A 13,376-nucleotide genomic window follows, 5' to 3' on the forward strand; every position below is an offset into this window, starting at 1 on the left:
AAATTGATCTGAGCGGCCAAACATGGCAGACTTGCACCGCGCCCACGACATAGGCCTCGGCCCACAGCTTCAGCAATCCTAGGCAGGAAGCGGACTTTCACTGCACCCAGGACATAGGCCTCTGCACAAACCCTCAGCAATCGCGTGCCTACAGCGGAGTCCAATGCGAACGTAGCTGTGCACGTCTCATTAGCGCTGTATTGCTCCTGTAGTTTGTCCCAATGCAGTGCCCCGGATAGTAGAGCTAACGTCAGATTAAATACAGGTGGGCTTCAGCCCACACTGCATGCCTCAGTCAGACTGGGGTTCTTTATAAGTAGACACAGGCAGGTACAACTCCGTGTGGACCGACAGCATGGGTGGGTCCCAGGAAGCCACCGGCATTACATAAATAAATCCCATTGCATTGCCCAGCACAGCTGAGGTAATGTCAGATTAAATGCAGGTGGTCTTCGGCCCACACTGCATGCCCCAGTCTGACCGGGGTTTTTAATACATAGACACAGGCAGGTACAACTCCCTAAAGTGAAGTCCGTGTGGACCCAAAGCATGGGAGGCTCCCTGGAACCCACCGGCGTTACATAAATAAATCCCATTGCATTGCCCAGCACAGCTGAGGTAACGTCAGATTAAATGCAGGTGGGCTTCGGCCTACACTGCATGCCCCAGTCTGACTGGGGTTTTTAATACATAGACACTGGCAGGTACAAATCCGTAATGTGAAGTCCCTGTGAACCCACAGCATGGGTGGCTCCCTGGAACCCATTGGAGGTATATAAATGTATCCCATTGCAGTGCCCTGCTCAGCAGAGCTAACGTCAGATACAATACAGGTGGGCTTCCGCCCACAGTGCATGCCCCAGTTAGACTGGTAATATGTACCTTAACAGTAACCGCATTGGAGGGAATGTGGTAGCGACTGCGGACCTAGTAGCGCGGTTTTATTTAGTTGGTTTTCGGAATGTGGCCATGATTAAGTGGGCCATGGCGGGGGGATGGTGGGGGGCCCATTGCATTGCCCAACACAGCTGAGGTAGTAATGTCGTGCTTAATGCAGGTGGGCTTCGGCCCACACTGCATGCCCCAGTTAGACTGGTAATATGTACCTTAACAGTAACCGCATTGGAGATAATGTGGTAGCGACTGCGGACCTAGTAGCGCGGTTTTATTTAGTTGGTTTTCGGAATGTGGCCATGATTAAGTGGGCCATGGCGGGGGGATGGTGGGGGGCCCATTGCATTGCCCAACACAGCTGAGGTAGTAATGTCGTGCTTAATGCAGGTGGGCTTCGGCCCACACTGCATGCCCCAGTCAGACTGGTAATATGTACCTTAACAGTAACCGCGTTGGTGATAATGTGTTGGTGACTGCGGACCTAGTTGCGCGGTTTTATTTTGTTGGTTTTCGGAATGTGGCCAGGATTAAGTGGGCTGTGGCGGGGGATGTTTTTGAGGCACTACGTGTCCTCTCCACGTGTCCGTGGTTATATGCACCTTAACAGTAACCGTGTTGGTGGGAAATGGCCTCGCCGCCATCATGTCTTTGGGAAGCCTCCGTTTCCACACCCCAGCGACATAGCATTAGTAGCGGTATAGGTAGAGCCCAGAATTAGTAACATTTCAGCGGTAGCATTAGGGACAGGCCCCAGTAACATATCACTAGCAGCATTATAGGGGGAGCACAGTCTTAGTTCCATTTCAGTAGTAGTAGCAGTTAAGACAGGCCCCAGTAACAATTCCGAAGCAGCAGTATAGGGGGAGCACAGTCTTAGTTCCATTTCAGCAATAGTAGCACTCAAGACAGGCCCCAGTAACGATTCCGAAGGAGCAGTATAGGGGGAGCACAGTATTAGTTCCATTTCAGTAGTAGTAGCAGTCAAGATAGGCCACAGTAACATTCCAGTTGCAGCAGTTTAGGGACATAATAGTCTCTTGCACATTTCAGTAGTTGCAGTATAGACAAGGCCCCAGTTACATTTATGTAGCAAAAGTGTAGGCCAACCCCACACACCTTGCTGTACCATGAGTGCAGGCGAAACCCTTAAAAATTACTAGGATTACACTGTAGGCGAGGGCACAAAAAAATTGGTGTACCAACAGTACTAATGTGCCTCAGAAAAATTGTCCATGCCCAACCAAGAGGGCAGGTGAAACCCATTAATCGCTTTGGTTTCTGTGGCTTAATTTGTAACTAGGCCTGGAGGCAGCCCAGTTAAAATAAAAATTGGTTGAGGTGCAAGTTTCAATGCTTTAATGAGAATTGAAACGTATAAACATTGTTTACAAAAGTACTATGACTGAGCCTTGTGGGCCTAAGAAAAATTGCCCGTTCAGCGTGATTACGTGAGGTTTCAGGAGGAGGAGGAGGAGGAGGAGGAGGATGAATATAATACACAGATTGATGAAGCTAAAAGGTCCACGTTTTTTATGGTGATAGGGAACGATGCTTCCATCCGCGGGTGCAGCCTACGTATTGTTTAGGTACCGCTGTCCGCTGGTGGAGAAGAGAAGTCTGGGGAAATCCAGGCTTTGTTCATCTTTATGAGTATAAGCCTGATGGCACTGTCAGTTGACAGACGGCTACGCTTATCTGTGATGATTCCCCCAGCCGCACTAAACACCCTCTCTGACAAGACGCTAGCCGCAGGACAAGCAAGCACCTCCAGGGCATACAGCAAGAGTTCAGGCCACGTGTCCAGCTTCGACACCCAGTAGTTGTAGGAAGCAGAGGCGTCACGGAGGATGGTCGTGCGATCGGCTACGTACTCCCTCACCATCCTTTTACAGTGCTCCCGCCGACTCAGCCTTGACTGGGGAGTGATGACACAGTCTTGCTGGGGAGCCATAAAGCTGGCAAAGGCCTTGGAGAGTGTTCCCCTGCCTGCGCTGTAAATGCCTCCTGATCTCCGCACCTCCCCTGCTACCTGGCCCTCGGAACTGCGCCTTCTGCCACTAGCGCTGTCGGATGGGAATTTTACCATCAGTTTGTCCACCAGGGTCCTGTGGTATAGCATCACTCTTGAACCCCTTTCCTCTTCGGGTAGGAGAGTGGAAAGGTTCTCCTTATACCGTGGGTTGAGCAGTGTGTACACCCAGTAATCCGTAGTGGCCAGAATCCGTGTAACGCAAGGGTCACAGGAAAGGCATCCTAACATGAAGTCAGCCATGTGTGCCAGGGTACCTGTACGCAACATATGACTGTCCTCACTAGAAAGATCACTTTCAGGATCCTCCTCCTCCTCAGGCCATACACGCTGAAAGGATGACAGGCAAGCAGCATGGGTACCCTCAGCAGTGGGCCAAGCTGTCTCTTCCCCCTCCTCCTCATGCTCCTCCTTCTCCTCCAAAACGCGCTGAGATATAGACATGAGGGTGCTCTGACTATCCAGCGACATACTGTCTTCCCCCGCCTCTGTTTCCGAGCGCAAAGCGCCTGCCTTTATGCTTTGCAGGAAACTTCTCAAGGGGCATAGCAGAGGAATGGTGACGCTAATGATTGCAGCATCGCCGCTCACCATCTGGGTAGACTCCTCAAAGTTTCCAAGGACCTGGCAGATGTCTGCCAACCAGGCCCACTCTTCTGTAAAGAATTGAGGAGGCTGACTCAAACTGCGCAGCGCAAGTTGGAGTTGGTATTCCACTATAGCTCTACGCTGCTCATAGAGCCTGGCCAACATGTGGAGCGTAGAGTTCCACCATGTGGGCACGTCGCACAGCAGTCGGTGCACTGGCAGATTAAACCGATGTTGCAGGGTGGCAGTGTCCGTGTTGAACTTGCGGAAATGTGCGCTGAGCTGGCGCACCTTTCTGAGCAGGTCTGACAAGCGTGGGTAGCTTTTCAGAAACCGCTGAACCACCAAATTAAAGACGCGGGCCAGGCATGGCACGTGCGTGAGGCAGCCGAGCTGCAGAGCCGCCACCAGGTTACGGCCGTTGTCACACACGACCATGCCCGGTTGGAGGCTCGGCGGCGAAAGCCAGCGGTCGGTCTGCTCTGTCAGACCCTGCAGCAGTTCGTGGGCTGTGTGCCTCTTCTCTCCCAAGCTGAGTAGTTTCAGCACGGCCTGCTGACGCTTGCCCACCGCTGTGCTGCCACGCCGCGCGACACCGACTGCTGGCGACGTGCTGCTGACACATCTTGATTGCGAGACAGAGGTTGCGTAGGAGGAGGAGGGTGGTTTAGTGGAGGAAGCATACACCGCCGTAGATACCATCACCGAGCTGGGGCCCGCAATTCTGGGGGTGGGTAGGACGTGAGCGGTCCCAGGCTCTGACTCGGTCCCAGCCTCCACTAAATGCACCCAATGTGCCGTCAGGGAGATATAGTGGCCCTGCCTGCCTGTGCTTGTCCACGTGTCTGTTGTTAAGTGGACCTTGGCAGTAACCGCGTTGGTGAGGGCGCGTACAATGTTGCGGGAGACGTGGTCGTGCAGGGCTGGGACGGCACATCGGTAAAAGTAGTGGCGACTGGGAACCGAATAGCGCGGGGCCGCCGCCATCATGTTTTTGAAAGCCTCCGTTTCCACAAGCCTATACGGCAGCATCTCCAGGCTGATCAATTTGGCAATGTGCACGTTTAACGCTTGAGCGTGCGGGTGCGTGGCGGCGTACTTGTGCTCAAACAGTTGCGCTAGCGACGGCTGCGCTGAGAGATATTGCTGGATGGGGCCGAGGACAGTGGAGGTGAGGGTGTGGGTGCAGGCCGGGAGACGGTAGTGCCTGTGTCCTGAGAGGGGGTTTGGATCTCAGTGGCAGGTTGGGGCACAGGGGGAGAGGCAGTGGGCCTTCGTCCCACCTTGTGGGGTGCTTGGCCATCATATGCCTGCGCATGCTGGTGGTGGTGGCTCCCCGGCTGATCTTGGCGCGACAAACCTTGCACACCACAGTTCGTCGGTCGTCTGCACTCTCAGTGAAAAACTGCCACACCTTTGAGCCCCTTGGCCTCTGCAGGGTGGCATGGCGCAAGGGGGCGCTTTGGGAACCAGTTGGTGGATTATTCGGTCTGGCCCTGCCTCTACCCCTGGCCAACGCACTGCCTCTTCCAACCTGCCCTGCTGCTGCACTTGCCTCCCCCTCTGAAGACCTGTCCTCAGTAGGCTTAGCAATCCAGGTGGAGTCAGTCACCTCATCGTCCAGCTCCTCTTCCTCCGAATCCTCTGTGCGCTCCTCCCTCGGACTTACTGCCCTTACTACTACCTCACTGATAGACAACTCTGTCTCATAGTCATCGTCCTCCTCACCCACTGAAAGCTCTTGAGACAGTTGCCGCAAGTACCCAGCCTCATCCCCCGGACCCCGGGAACTTTCCAAAGGTTGGGCATCGGTCACGACAAACTCCTCCGGTGGGAGAGGAACCATTGCTGCCCAATCTGGGCAGGGGCCCGAGAACAGTTCCTGGTAGTCTGCCTGCTCCTCAGAATGTGTCATTGTAATGGAGTGAGGAGGCTGGGAGGAAGGAGGAGCAGCAGCCAGAGGATTCAGAGTTGCAGCTATGGACGGTGTAGAAGAATGGGTGGTCGATAGATTGCTGGATGCACTTTCTGCCATCCACGACAGGACCTGCTCACACTGCTCATTTTCTAATAAAGGACTACCGCGTGGACCCATTAATTGTGAGATGAATCTGGGGACCCCTGAAACTTGCCTCTCTCCTTATCCCACAGTAGTCGGTTGCGATACACCTGGACCAGGAGCTCGGCCTGTGCCCACACCCTGACTTGGGCCCCTGCGTCCTTGCCCACGTCCACGTCCACGTTCTCTAGGCCTACCCCTACCCCTCAGCATGGTGTATTACGAGTAGAGCAGAAACAGAACGCTGTAATTAAATGTGCCGCTTATTGGCCTGTGGTTGGAGGCTGACTTCGCTTACGGAACGCACAGCAGAGCCAGGAAACAATTATGCGCAAACCTGTAGTCAGAACTAGGTGCGTATGAATGAGCTACTGGAATTCACAGCGCAGAACCAGTCAAGTGGCCAAAGGCCAGTGGTAGGCCTTAAGTATTTTGCTTCAATTTTTTAAAATGGTGAGGTGAAAAACCAGACAGACACTGTATGCAGCGTATATATGTATACTCTTTCCCTCTGGCGGGATGACGGCGATCATGTAACGGACACAGCAGAGCCAGGAAACAATTATGCGCAAGCCTGCTGTAACGCTTAGCTGGGTAATAATGAGCGACTACTACCCCCAGCAGACAAGCAGTAAACTGTACACGGTCACAGGCTTGGCTGGGTAATAATGAGCGACTACTACCCCCAGCAGACATGCAGTAAACTGAAGACGGTCACAGGCAGCCCAAATATAGTATTTTTTTCCAATTTTTGGGAAAAAGCCCACTGCCTATATATCCTGTATATGGATTTCCCTGTTGGAAGATGACTGTGGTTATTGAAAGCACAGTGCAGTCAGAAAAACTTATGCGCAAGGCTGGGTATTAATGAGCGACTACTACCCCCAGCAGACACGCAGTAAACTCAAGACGGTCAAAGGCAGCCCAAATATAGTATTTGTTTCCAATTTGGGGGGAAAAGCCCACTGCCTATATAGACTGTATATGGATTTCCCTGTTGGAGGATGACTGTGGTTATTGAAAGCACAGTGCAGCCAGAAAAAATTATGCGCAAGGCTGCAGTAACACCTAGCTGGGTATTAATGAGTGACTACTACCCCCAGCAGACACGCAGTAAACTGAACACAGTCACAGGCAGCCCAAAGATTTTTTTTTCCAACTTTTTTTGAAAAAGCCCACTGCCTATATAGCGAGTATATCTCTTTTCCTGTACCACTGTCCCTGCCTCACCAGTACTGCCCCTATACTCAGTAAAATGACTGCAGACTGAGGATGCTATGGTCTGCACGCTCGGTATACAAAAAAAAAAAAATTGCAAAACTGCTAAAAGCAGCCTCAACAGTACTGCACACGGTCAGATGTGGCCCTAAGAAGGACCGTTGGGGTTCTTGAAGACGAAGATAACAGCCTAACACTCTCCCTATAGCAGCTACAGCAGGACGGCACTTTCCCTAATGTCTCTCAGCGTGCATCTGTGGCAAGCCGTGGCCGGCCCCAGTTTATATACTCGGGTGTCACCTGATCTCCCCAGCCACTCACTGCAGGGAGGTGGGATAGGGCTGAAACTTCACAGGAGGAAGCTGTAATGCCTTCCCTGTGTTACTATTGGCCAGAAAACGGCGCAAAATTTTCTGGGAAGAAAATGGAAGTGACTCGAACACCGCGTGGTACTCGTCTCGAGTAACAAGCATCTCGAGTACCCTAATACTCGAACGAGCATCAAGCTCGGACGAGGACGCTCGCTCATCTCTAGAGGTAACATATGTTCAAATTGAACCTGTAATAGCTGAGGAAAGTATAGGCCTAGACAAGGGGCCAGACCAAACAGAATGTCATAAGGACTGAGTCCTGTCTGTTTGGTGGGCGTGTGTCTTATTGACAAGAGAGAGATGTCAGGAAACCAGGGAAAGCAGGAGTCGGGGGTCCCTGCAACGTAGCCCACAACCTCTGTCCCTGCCTACTTGCCTCCACTCCTGGCTAACCCCAGGCGGGCAACTGGGCGACGGTCCCTACACTGGCTAGGGGAATGCTGGGGAAATCCACAATTCCTGGAAACAGAAAACAAACGGACAGACAAATAGACAACCAGAGCGATGCACAAAGGGAAAACCGCAAACCAGTCCAGGAGCAAGCCAAGGTCAAGCACTAAAAGTCAGTCCGGAGAAACGCAGTACAGAAGGAGGAGACGAAGTCAGGTCAGGGGAAAAGCCGAGGTTAATACACTAGTAAACAGGAATACAAAATAACGCTGGTGATTGCAAGGAAGCCTATACAAACACTGTCAGGAAGCAACTGAGGGGTTTAAATACTGTCAGAGCTCCCGCCCCAGCAGCTGATTGGGGCGGAGCACCTGACAGCAGCAGGATGATCAGAAAGTGCTCGGAGAACCTCCCTCAGCACTAGCAGACCAGACTAGGTCAGTGAGGATGCAGCAGGTTGCCATGGAAACAGGAACACGGCGCCGGGCAGCAGCCACCATGCTCCTAGCACCTCTGCGACGTGTAGGAGTCGGGTGGCCAGGAGTGATGACCAGCGTAGGAGTCCCCCTGCGATGCACACTTGCAGCAGGGGCGACAGCGTCCGCCGTGCGGGCACGGCGACCCCGATAGCCACTCATCCTGACAGTAACACCCCTCTTACGAGGGGACACCGGACCCCCATGACCCAGTGCTGGCTTGAGGGGGTAGGTCCTATGAAAGTGACGGACTAGCTGCGGAGCATGGACATCCTTGGCCGGAACCCATGACCGCTCCTCGGGTCCAATCCCTTTCCAGTGCACTAAATACTGGTAAGCACCCCATACCCGCCTGGAGTCCAGAATTCGTTCTATCTCGAACTCCATCTCTCCTTGGACAAGGGTAGGAGGAGGAGGTTTGCGGGTGGGCAATACCGGGGGAACGAACGAACCTCTTCAAGAGCGACTTGTGGAAGACATTATGCACCTTCCAGGAGTCAGGTAAGGTTAGTTTATAGGCCACTGGGTTAATAACCTTGGAAATAGGGAATGGCCTGACAAAACAAGGAGCTAACTTGAGAGATGGTATCTTCAACTTTAAATTTCTTGTGGACAGATTGGTGACCTAGTCTATTACAAAGGGGTCAGACAGTGCGTTTACCAGCACCTTGTTTCTGCAACTTCTCCTGCGATTCCAGTAAGTTCTTGCGAACCTGGACCCAGACTGCGTCCAGCTCCCCGTAAAGGAATCAGCCGACGGGTTATCCGAGGTCAATACACTAGTAAACAGGAATACAAGATAACGCTGGTGAGTGCAATACCTGGAAACAAGATCACACATTGCAGTTTTAGAGGCATGCGTGAGGTCATATGTTATGGAGGCTAGCACTGTAAACAAGGCTCTTGGAAGACAAGGCTTCCCGTGAAGTGTCCACATGCCACTGGAATCTGAAGTGGCTCCTTTTGCTTTCCAACCTGACACTTCACGGGAAGATGCTTGTTTCTGAAAAGACAAAAGAAGATGCTGTGAGACATTTAGTGATGGTGACATATTGTCTTCTTCTTGGCAGGTGGCCAGAACTGCCGGTGTGAGGGGCAGCAGGGCTGCTTCTTTGGTTGCTTGGTCTGCCAAGTCTGTGTAAATGTTAGCTGTCTTGTGCCAGCATGCAGGCGTGTGTAAGGGCCTGCAGTTCAGCTTGTTGGGCTGAGACATGTGCAAGTAATGACTGTTGATGAAGAACAGGGGTCTGTGTGGTGACCGCATACCAGTGTGAAATTGTCTATCTACAGCATACCTGGAGCCATCAACGAACAAGGCTAAATTGGGACTAAGTAGTGGAGTGTCCTTGACATAATCAAACCCACAAGTTTCCATCTGCATGAGCTGGGCGCAGTTGTGAGGTTCTTCTTGAGTCTTCTTGGTCAGTGTCATCCTGTTCCAGTAAAAGAGTAGCAGGATTCAAAGTCTGACAGCAGGTGATGGTAACGTTGGCAGGCATCAGGAGGGCACATTGGAGTCTCAGGCAACGAGCTGCAGAAAAGTACTTGGGCTGAACCTGTGTTAGGATAGCACAGATATCATGTGGTGCTAACAATTGTACCTCATGATCCAGAACTAGGTCCGCTGATTTGTCCAACATCCTGGAGACTGCCACTACTGCTCGTAGACAGGGTGGTGATCGTTTGACGACGGGGTCTAACCTGCTGGAGTAGTAGGCTACAGGTCGTTGGTGCCCTCCGTGCTGCTGTGTGTCCATTGTTCTCATTGCAGTAGAGCCTGAAGGGTTTGTTGTAGTTGGGCAGGCCCAGGGCTGGGGCTGCCAAGATGGCTACTTCTGTAAGTTGGAAGGGTTCTTTCTTGAGACAGTCACACATCAGCTACATCAGCTGACAGCATTCACAGTCCATGGTTTCCAATAAGAAACAAGTCCTAGAAAGGTACGTAGTTTAGAGACAGAAGCGGGTAACCTTAATGTCCATAACGGCAGATTTACGGTCCTGGGTGAGATGACGAGCTCTTGACGTGAGACAATGTCCAAGAAAAGTCACAGATGAACAACAAAACCGGAGCTTTTTCTTTGACGCCTTACATCCGTTCTTTACCAGGAATTGAAGAGAAATTGAAGTTTTATGCATGTAGCTTTGTCTGGAGCAGAGAGCAAAAGGTCATCAACGTATTGTAACAAAATAACAGCCTGTGATTCAGGTTGCCAGCCTTCCAACACTTGACCCATGAGCTGTGAGAACAGGGAGGGTGGATTCTGAGCTCCCTGCAGAGTCACAACCCAAGTAGATTTGCTTGCCTATGTGTGTAAAAGCAAACAAATACCTACCGTCTTTTATACAGAGGGATAGAGAAATACATGGCAATGGGACTCCTGGTTTCTACCTAACCTGAACAGGTGGTACTGCTAGTCTGCCCATATCCGTTGTTCCCCCACTCCAAAGGCGAGGCTGGAACGTGTTGTAAACATTGTTTCAGCTCCTCCTCTGACAACAAAGGTGTGCATACGGCTATAGGGGTTTCTGAAGACTGACAAAATGCAGCTAGTATACAGATTTCTTTCTCTGCTAACTGACCCGTGATTTTAACCGACCCATCCTCCCTAAACTCTAAGAGGTGTGGATTTTCTGCAGCAAATCTGCTCCTAATAGGTTGAGAGGAGTGGTTTCACTAACCAACAATTGAGTAGTCAGAGAATAATTGGTTGTGAACTTTGCTTCCATTGGCTTAGACAAAGGAGTATATTTGGTGTTCCATCTACTCCTACACATAAAAGACTTTGTTTACTGATGTCACTCTCTTTGACACGTCTGCTATGTATTACACTAGTGGCTGCTTCAGTGCCTACCAGAAAGGGGAGAGGACCTTCTAAACCTACAGTCAGAGACAATAGGTACTGGGCCCCTTCTGGATTTGCTAACTTGCAAAGGGCAGACGTCATCAATGAGTACAGACACTGGATTGCCTGTTTCCTAATGGTCAGAGGAGGACGGTCTGGATTTGGACTGTCCATTCTGAACCTTAGGAGGTGCCCTACATTGTCTACGCATGTGGCCCTGTTTGCCACAGTTGAAGCAAGTGATAGGTTTTCGAGATTCATTATTGTCCAGGTTTTCAAGTACAGTAGTACAGGAGCCTAGCTCAAAACCACAGACAACTTGAAGAAGAGCCTGAGCCTCTAGAGTACGCCATTCAGGAAGGGTGGCTTCTAATTTTTCCTTCAGGGTCTTTATAAGACCTTTCACAAAGGCTTGCGTAAGAAGTTGGGCATGTGCAGGGACATTAGGACTGTATCCCAAGTCCGTCCATGCTACCAGAATCCTAGACAAAAAATTTTCTGCTGATTCTGTCTTCTCCTGACTAACATCATGCAGGCTAATTCCTAACTCTGTCATACGCTTTGAAGCCCAGTCTTTCAGATGACGTAGGAAAATAGCCCCTGAACCTGACACTTTAGGGTCAGGTGGTGGATTAAATTCCTTCATCATCAAGGGGAAGAAGGGATCAGCCTTATGTCTGGCCACTTCTAGGTCTTTTAACAGCAGTCATAAACTCCTGCTAACTGTAGACAGATCTATAGAACCCCATGGGTTGTTTCTCAGGATCGATCTGGCATTGTTAATAATATTATCTTTCTCATTCTATACTTACTGACACCATCATTTTCAATTCTTTCTTCTGTCTTCCCTTTAGCAACCAGGAGGGCACATCTGTCCCAACCTTCAGCAGCCTCCAGGAGTTTAGCATCTTTAAAACTACCTTTATATTCTATCATTGCTTTTGACCACAGACTGGGACAAAGGGACCCATGTCTGGTGTCTTGTTTCATGATAGACATCAAAGCCTTACATTCTTTAGCTATCTCTTTACCTTCCATATTCCTTACTATGTTTTTGGCCATTGTCCATTCTGACTCATCCGAGGTGGCTCTCTTAGACCATCCATTACCCATGTTTCACTGGTAATCTATATGGGTTTTTATTAACCTTTTTCCTACTTATTTGAGGAGAGGGTAACCCCGTCTAAGGATATCCTGTACGGCAAGAGATTCTTGTCACAAATCGGACCCTTTTCCTACAGACAACATACAGTACAAGTGTTCCCGCTGCGTGACTAAAACTCAGACTTCACAGTGCAGGACCCACTTAAACCATATACACAGGTGTTCCCGCTGCATGACCCTAAAAACTCAGGCTTCACATTGCAGGACCCACCTAAACCATTGGTCCCTCGTCAGACACCGGAACACGTTACCAGTAGATTAGGGAAATTAGATCATAGAATAGCCACACTAGGACAATTATTCAACCTATTGATATTATTATGGCCTTTAAACACACTGAGTTACACATTCATTCAAACCTAGACAACGAGACAGCTTATTTGACAGGGTTCTTTGTCATATAAAAAAGACCGAGTTTAGACCTTAAATGAACCACTCAATATAAATGAACACACTTACGCAACTTTGAGCAGACAGAATCACAGAGACACAATGAGGGATAAGAATAACAGTTTCTTACCAGCCAGCTTTGTCCTCATTATGGGTCTGTGCATTCTGTCCGTTCGAGAGTAAGTCGGGTCACAGGTTCTGGTCACTCTGTCCCTGTTCCGGGCGTCAGCTGTTATCGGACCACACCGGTACCGATCTGATGACCTCGTTGCCAGGTGCCAAATTGGTAGATATGGAAGCCCGTGATGAGAAGATTTGCTAGCAATTATCTATCAATAGCATAAATTCACTCCATGTTATGTCAAGACACTTCTCCATGAGAACTCAATAAATTCTACTTTATTATCAAGATTGTCAACTTTTATACAGGAAGAAGAGGGCGTATCCAAATGTTGCTTGGTACAAAGATTAGTGTTACGTAGTTTACTGTTACAAAGGTGAAAATACTTATTGATCATAAGACTTATTGACATCTACCAAATATTCTCAAAGCTCTTAAGGCTCGTCGCAGACATAGAAATTACTTAAGTCAGGATATTGCTGTTGCATTAGACAATAGTTCTGCTATCGCTGTGTGTCTTCTCTGTTAACATAGCTTAGCCTTATTTAATTTGTCTGTTGACTTCTTATCTTAAAATCCTAGTTCCCGACACTACAAAGCATAGGTTTTAGTCTTCTATTTAAGGGTCAATAGTCCAATACAAGGTAAGAAACATACACTTATTGCATTCTGAAACTTAACACTTTAGATTCCATGACACTCTCAACCATACAACATGACGAGGTCTCAGCACTGGAACATGTCACAAGTATCTGCTGTTGAAATACTTATTTAAGATCTCCTTCGCACATACTAATTTTGGCCGCCTGCACACGAGCGGAAATCCCGCCGCG

Source organism: Eleutherodactylus coqui, chromosome 8, assembly GCF_035609145.1.
Source record: "Eleutherodactylus coqui strain aEleCoq1 chromosome 8, aEleCoq1.hap1, whole genome shotgun sequence".
In the NCBI taxonomy this organism is placed as follows: Eukaryota; Metazoa; Chordata; class Amphibia; order Anura; family Eleutherodactylidae; genus Eleutherodactylus; species Eleutherodactylus coqui.